Source organism: Ambystoma mexicanum, unplaced genomic scaffold (genome assembly GCF_040938575.1).
Source record: "Ambystoma mexicanum isolate Mex_15411 unplaced genomic scaffold, UKY_AmexF1_1 Mex_scaf48, whole genome shotgun sequence".
NCBI classification, from domain to species: Eukaryota; Metazoa; Chordata; class Amphibia; order Caudata; family Ambystomatidae; genus Ambystoma; species Ambystoma mexicanum.
This window is the reverse complement of record NW_027182464.1, coordinates 376,110-382,109: the sequence shown is the minus strand read 5'-3', so window position 1 is coordinate 382,109 and position 6,000 is coordinate 376,110.

Here is a 6,000-nt window from a genome sequence, read left to right as displayed (position 1 = left end):
TATTCTGAACTTTCAGGGGTGTAGGATGCATTTTTCGTGCCAAAAATATTTTTGGGAATTTCAGTGGTCTAGGATGCGGGTTAATGCCCCTTTCAGGCTGCAAATGTTTTTGGGACATTGAGAGCTCTCTGACACCATATTTGGTCCACCAACATTCTCTGGACTTTAGGGGGTCTAGGATGCCTGTAAACCCCTTTTTTGGGCCTCCAAAGTTTTCAACATTTTTGTAGGTCTAAAATGCATTTTAATGCCTTTATTGGGCTGCTAACATATTCTGAACCTTCAGGGGTGTAGGATGCATTTTTCGTGCCAAAAATATTTCTGGGAATTTCAGTGGTCTAGGATGCGGGTTAATTCCCCTTTAAGTCTGCAAATGTTTTTGGGACATTCAGAGCTCTCTGACACAGTTTTTGGTCCACCAACATTTTGTGGACTTTAGGGGGTCTAGGATGCCTGTAAACCCCTTTTTTGGGCCTCCAAAGTTTTCAACCGTTTTTGCAGGTCTAAAATGCATTTTAATGCCTTTTTTGGGCTGCTAACATATTCGGAAATTTCTGGGGTGTAGGATGTATTTTTCGTGCCAAAAATATTTCTGGGAATTTCAGTGGTCTAGGATGCGGGTTAATGCCCCTTTCAGGCTGCAAATGTTTTTGGGACATTCAAAGCTCTCTGATACAGTTTTTGGTCCACCAACATTTTCTGGACTTTAGGGGGTCTAGGATGCCTGTAAACCCCTTTTTTGGGCCTCCAAAGTTTTCAGCATTTTTTGCAGGTCTAAAATGCATTTTAATGCCTTCTTTGGGCTGCTAACATATTCAGAAATTTCAGGGGTGTAGGATGCATTTTTCGTGCCAAAAATATTTCTGGGAATTTCAGTGGTCTAGGATGCGGGTTAATGCATCTTTAAGTCTGCAAATGTTTTTGGGACATTCAGAGATCTCTGACACAGTTTTTGGTCCACCAACATTTTCTGGACTTTAGGGGCTCTAGGAAGCCTATAAACCCCTTTTTTGGGCGTCCAAAGTTTTCAACATTTTTTTAGGACTAAAATGCATTTTAAGGCCTTCTTTGGGCTGCTAACATATTCTGAGCTTTCAGGGGTATAGGATGCATTTTTCGTGGCAGAAATATATTTGGGAATTTCAGTGGTCTAGGATGCGGGTTAATGCCCCTTTCAGGCTGCAAATGTTTTTGGGACATTCAGAGCTCTCTGACACCGTTTTTGGTCCACCAATATTTTCTGGACTTTAGGGGGTCTAGGATGCCTGTAAACCCCTTTTTTGGGTCTCCAAAGTTTTCAACATTTTTGTAGGCCTAAAATGCATTTTAAGGCCTTTTTTGGGCTGCTAACATATTCTGAACTTTCACGGGTGTAGGATGCATTTTTCGTGCCAAATATAATTTTGGGAATTTCAGTGGTCTAGGGTGCGGGTTAATGCCCCTTTCAGGCTGCAAATGTTTTTGGGACATTCAAAGCTCTCTGACACAGTTTTTGGTCCACCAATATTTTCTGGACTTTAGTGGACTTTAGGGGGTCTAGGATGCCTGTAAACCCCTTTTTTGGGTCTCCAAAGTTTTCAACATTTTTGAAGGCCTAAGATGCATTTTAAGGCCTTCTTTGGGCTGCTAACATATTCTGAGCTTTCAGGGGTATAGGATGCATTTTTCGTGGCAGAAATATTTTTGGGAATTTCAGTGGTCTAGGATGCGGGTTAATGCCCCTTTCAGGCTGCAAATGTTTTGGGGCATTCAAAGCTCTCTGACACAGGTTTTAGTCCACCAATATTTTCTGGACTTTAGGGGGTCTAGGATGCCTGTAAACCTCTTTTCTGGGCCTCCAAAGTGTTCAACATTTTTGGAGGTCTAAAATGCATTTTAATGCCTTTTTTGGGCTGCCAACATTTTCTGAACTTTCAGGGGTGTAGGATGCATTTTTCGTGCCAAAAATATTTCTGGGAATTTCAGTGGTCTAGGATGCGGGTTAATGCATCTTTAAGTCTGCAAATGTTTTTGGGACATTCAGAGATCTCTGACACAGTTTTTGGTCCACCAACATTTTCTGGACTTTAGGGGCACTAGGATGCCTATAAACCTCTTTTTTGGGCTTCCAAAGTTTTCAACATTTTTTTAGGCCTAAAATGCATTTTAAGGCCTTCTTTGGGCTGCTAACATATTCTGAGCTGTCAGGGGTATAGGATGCATTTTTCGTGGCAGAAATATTTTTGGGAATTTCAGTGGTCTAGGATGCGGGTTAATGCCCCTTTCAGGCTGCAAATGTTTTTGGGACATTCAGAGCTCTCTGCCACCGTTTTTGGTCCACCAACATTTTCTGGACTTTAGGGGGTCTAGGGTGCCTGTAAAGTCTGTTTTTGGGCCTCCAAAGTTTTCAACATTTTTGAAGGCCTAAGATGCATTTTAAGGCATTTTTTTGAGCTGCCAACATTTTCTGAACTTTCAGGGGTGTAGGATGCATTTTTCGTGCCAAAAATATTTTGGGAAATTTCAGTGGTCTAGGATGCGGGTTAATGCCCCTTTCAGGCTGCAAATGTTTTGGGGCATTCAAAGCTCTCTGACACAGGTTTTAGTCCACCAATATTTTCTGGACTTTAGGGGGTCTAGGATGCCTATAAACCCCTTTTTTGGGCCTCCAAAGATTTGTTTTTACATTTTTGCAGGCCTATAATGCATTTTAAGGCCTTTTTTGTGCTGCTAACATATTCTGAACTTTCAGGGGTGTAGGATGCATTTTTCGTGCCAAAAATATTTTTGGGAATTTCAGTGGTCTAGGATGTGGGTTAATGCCCCTTTCAGGCTGCAAATGTTTTTGGGATATTCAAAGCTCTCTGACACAGTTTTTGGTCCACCAATATTTTCTGGATTTTAGGGGCTTTAGGATGCCTGTAAACCCCTTTTTTAGGTCTCCAAAGTTTTCAACATTTTTTAAGGCCTAAGATGCATTTTAAGGCATTTGTTTTGAGCTGACAACATTTTCTGAACTTTCAGGGGTGTAGGATGCATTTTCCGTGCCAAAAATATTTTTGGGAATTTCAGTGGTCTAGGATGCAGGTTAATGCCCCTTTCAGGCTGCAAATGTTTTTGGGACATTCAGAGCTCTCTGACACCATATTTGGTCCACCAACATTCTCTGGACTTTAGGGGGTCTAGGATGCCTGTAAACCCCTTTTTTGGGCCTCCAAAGTTTTCAACATTTTTGTAGTTCTAAAATGCATTTTAATGCCTTTATTGGGCTGCTAACATATTCTGAACCTTCAGGGGTGTAGGATGCATTTTTCGTGCCAAAAATATTTCTGGGAATTTCAGTGGTCTAGGATGCGGGTTAATTCCCCTTTAAGTCTGCAAATGTTTTTGGGACATTCAGAGCTCTCTGACACAGTTTTTGGTCCACCAACATTTTGTGGACTTTAGGGGGTCTAGGATGCCTATAAACCCTTTTTTTGGGCCTCCAAAGATTTGTTTACATTTTTGAGGCCTATAATGCATTTTAAGGCCTTTTTTGGGCTGCTAACATATTCTGAACTTTCAGGGGTATAGGATGCATTTTTCGTGGCAGAAATATTTTTGGGAATTTCAGTGGTCTAGGATGCGGGTTAATGCCCCTTTCAGGCTGCAAATGTTTTTGGGACATTCAGAGCTCTCTGCCACCGTTTTTGGTCCACCAACATTTTCTGGACTTTAGGGGGTCTAGGGTGCCTGTAAAGCCTGTTTCTGTGCCTCCAAAGTTTTCAACATTTTTGAAGGCCTAAGATGCATTTTAAGGCATTTTTTTGAGCTGCCAACATTTTCTGAACTTTCAGGGGTGTAGGATGCATTTTTCGTGCCAAAAATATTTTGGGAAATTTCAGTGGTCTAGGATGCGGGTTAATGCCCCTTTCAGGCTGCAAATGTTTTGGGGCATTCAAAGCTCTCTGACACAGGTTTTAGTCCACCAATATTTTCTGGACTTTAGGGGGTCTAGGATGCCTGTAAACCTCTTTTCTGGGCCTCCAAAGTGTTCAACATTTTTGGAGGTCTAAAATGCGTTTTAATGCCTTTTTTGGGCTGCCAACATTTTCTGAACTTTCAGGGGTGTAGGATGCATTTTTCGTGCCAAAAATATTTCTGGGAATTTCAGTGGTCTAGGATGCGGGTTAATGCATCTTAAAGTCTGCAAATGTTTTTGGGACATTCAGAGATCTCTGACACAGTTTTTGGTCCACCAACATTTTCTGGACTTTAGGGGCTCTAGGATGCCTATAAACCCCTTTTTTGGGCTTCCAAAGTTTTCAACATTTTTTTAGGCCTAAAATGCATTTTAAGGCCTTTTTTGTGCTGCCAACAGTTTCAGAACTTTCAGGGGTGTAGGATGCATTATCCGTGCCAAAAATATTTTTGGGAATTTCAGTGGTCTAGGATGTGGGTTAATACCTCTTTCAGGCTGCAAATGTTTTGGGACATTCAGAGCTCTCTGACACCATATTTGGTCCACCAACATTCTCTGGGCTTTAGGGGGTCTAGGATGCCTGTAAACCCCTTTTTTGGGCCTCCAAAGTTTTCAACATTTTTGTAGGTCTAAAATGCATTTTAATGCCTTTATTGGGCTGCTAACATATTCTGAACCTTCAGGGGTGTAGGATGCGTTTTTCGTGCCAAAAATATTTCTGGGAATTTCAGTGGTCTAGGATGCGGGTTAATTCCCCTTTAAGTCTGCAAATGTTTTTGGGACATTCAGAGCTCTCTGACACCATATTTGGTCCACCAACATTCTCTGGACTTTAGGGGGTCTAGGATGCCTGTAAACCCCTTTTTTGGGCCTCCAAAGTTTTCAACATTTTTGTAGGTCTAAAATGCATTTTAATGCCTTTATTGGGCTGCTAACATATTCTGAACCTTCAGGGGTGTAGGATGCATTTTTCGTGCCAAAAATATTTCTGGGAATTTCAGTGTTCTAGGATGCGGGTTAATTCCCCTTTAAGTCTGCAAATGTTTTTGGGACATTCAGAGCTCTCTGCCACCGTTTTTGGTCCACCAACATTTTCTGGACTTTAGGGGCTCTAGGATGCCTATAAACCCCTTTTTTGGGCTTCCAAAGTTTTCAACATTTTTGTAGGCCTAAAATGCATTTTAAGGCCTTCTTTGGGCTGCTAACATATTCTGAACTTTCAGGGGTGTAGGATGCATTTTTCGTGCCAAAAATATTTTGGGAAATTTCAGTGGTCTAGGATGCGGGTTAATGCCCCTTTCAGGCTGCAAATGTTTTTGGGACATTCAGAGCTCTCTGACACCATTTTTGGTCCACCAACATTTTCTGGACTTTAGGGGTCTAGGAGGCCTTTAAACTCCATTTTTGGGCCTCCAAAGTTTTCATCATTTTTGAAGGCATAAGATGCATTTTAAGGCCTTTTTTGTGCTGCCAACAGTTTCAGAACTTTCAGGGGTGTAGGATGCATTATCCGTGCCAAAAATATTTTTGGGAATTTCAGTGGTCTAGGATGTGGGTTAATACCTCTTTCAGGCTGCAAATGTTTTGGGACATTCAGAGCTCTCTGACACCATATTTGGTCCACCAACATTCTCTGGGCTTTAGGGGGTCTAGGATGCCTGTAAACCCCTTTTTTGGGCCTCCAAAGTTTTCAACATTTTTGTAGGTCTAAAATGCATTTTAATGCCTTTATTGGGCTGCTAACATATTCTGAACCTTCAGGGGTGTAGGATGCGTTTTTCGTGCCAAAAATATTTCTGGGAATTTCAGTGGTCTAGGATGCGGGTTAATTCCCCTTTAAGTCTGCAAATGTTTTTGGGACATTCAGAGCTCTCTGACACCATATTTGGTCCACCAACATTCTCTGGACTTTAGGGGGTCTAGGATGCCTGTAAACCCCTTTTTTGGGCCTCCAAAGTTTTCAACATTTTTGTAGGTCTAAAATGCATTTTAATGCCTTTATTGGGCTGCTGACATATTCTGAACCTTCAGGGGTGTAGGATGCATTTTTCGTGCCAAAA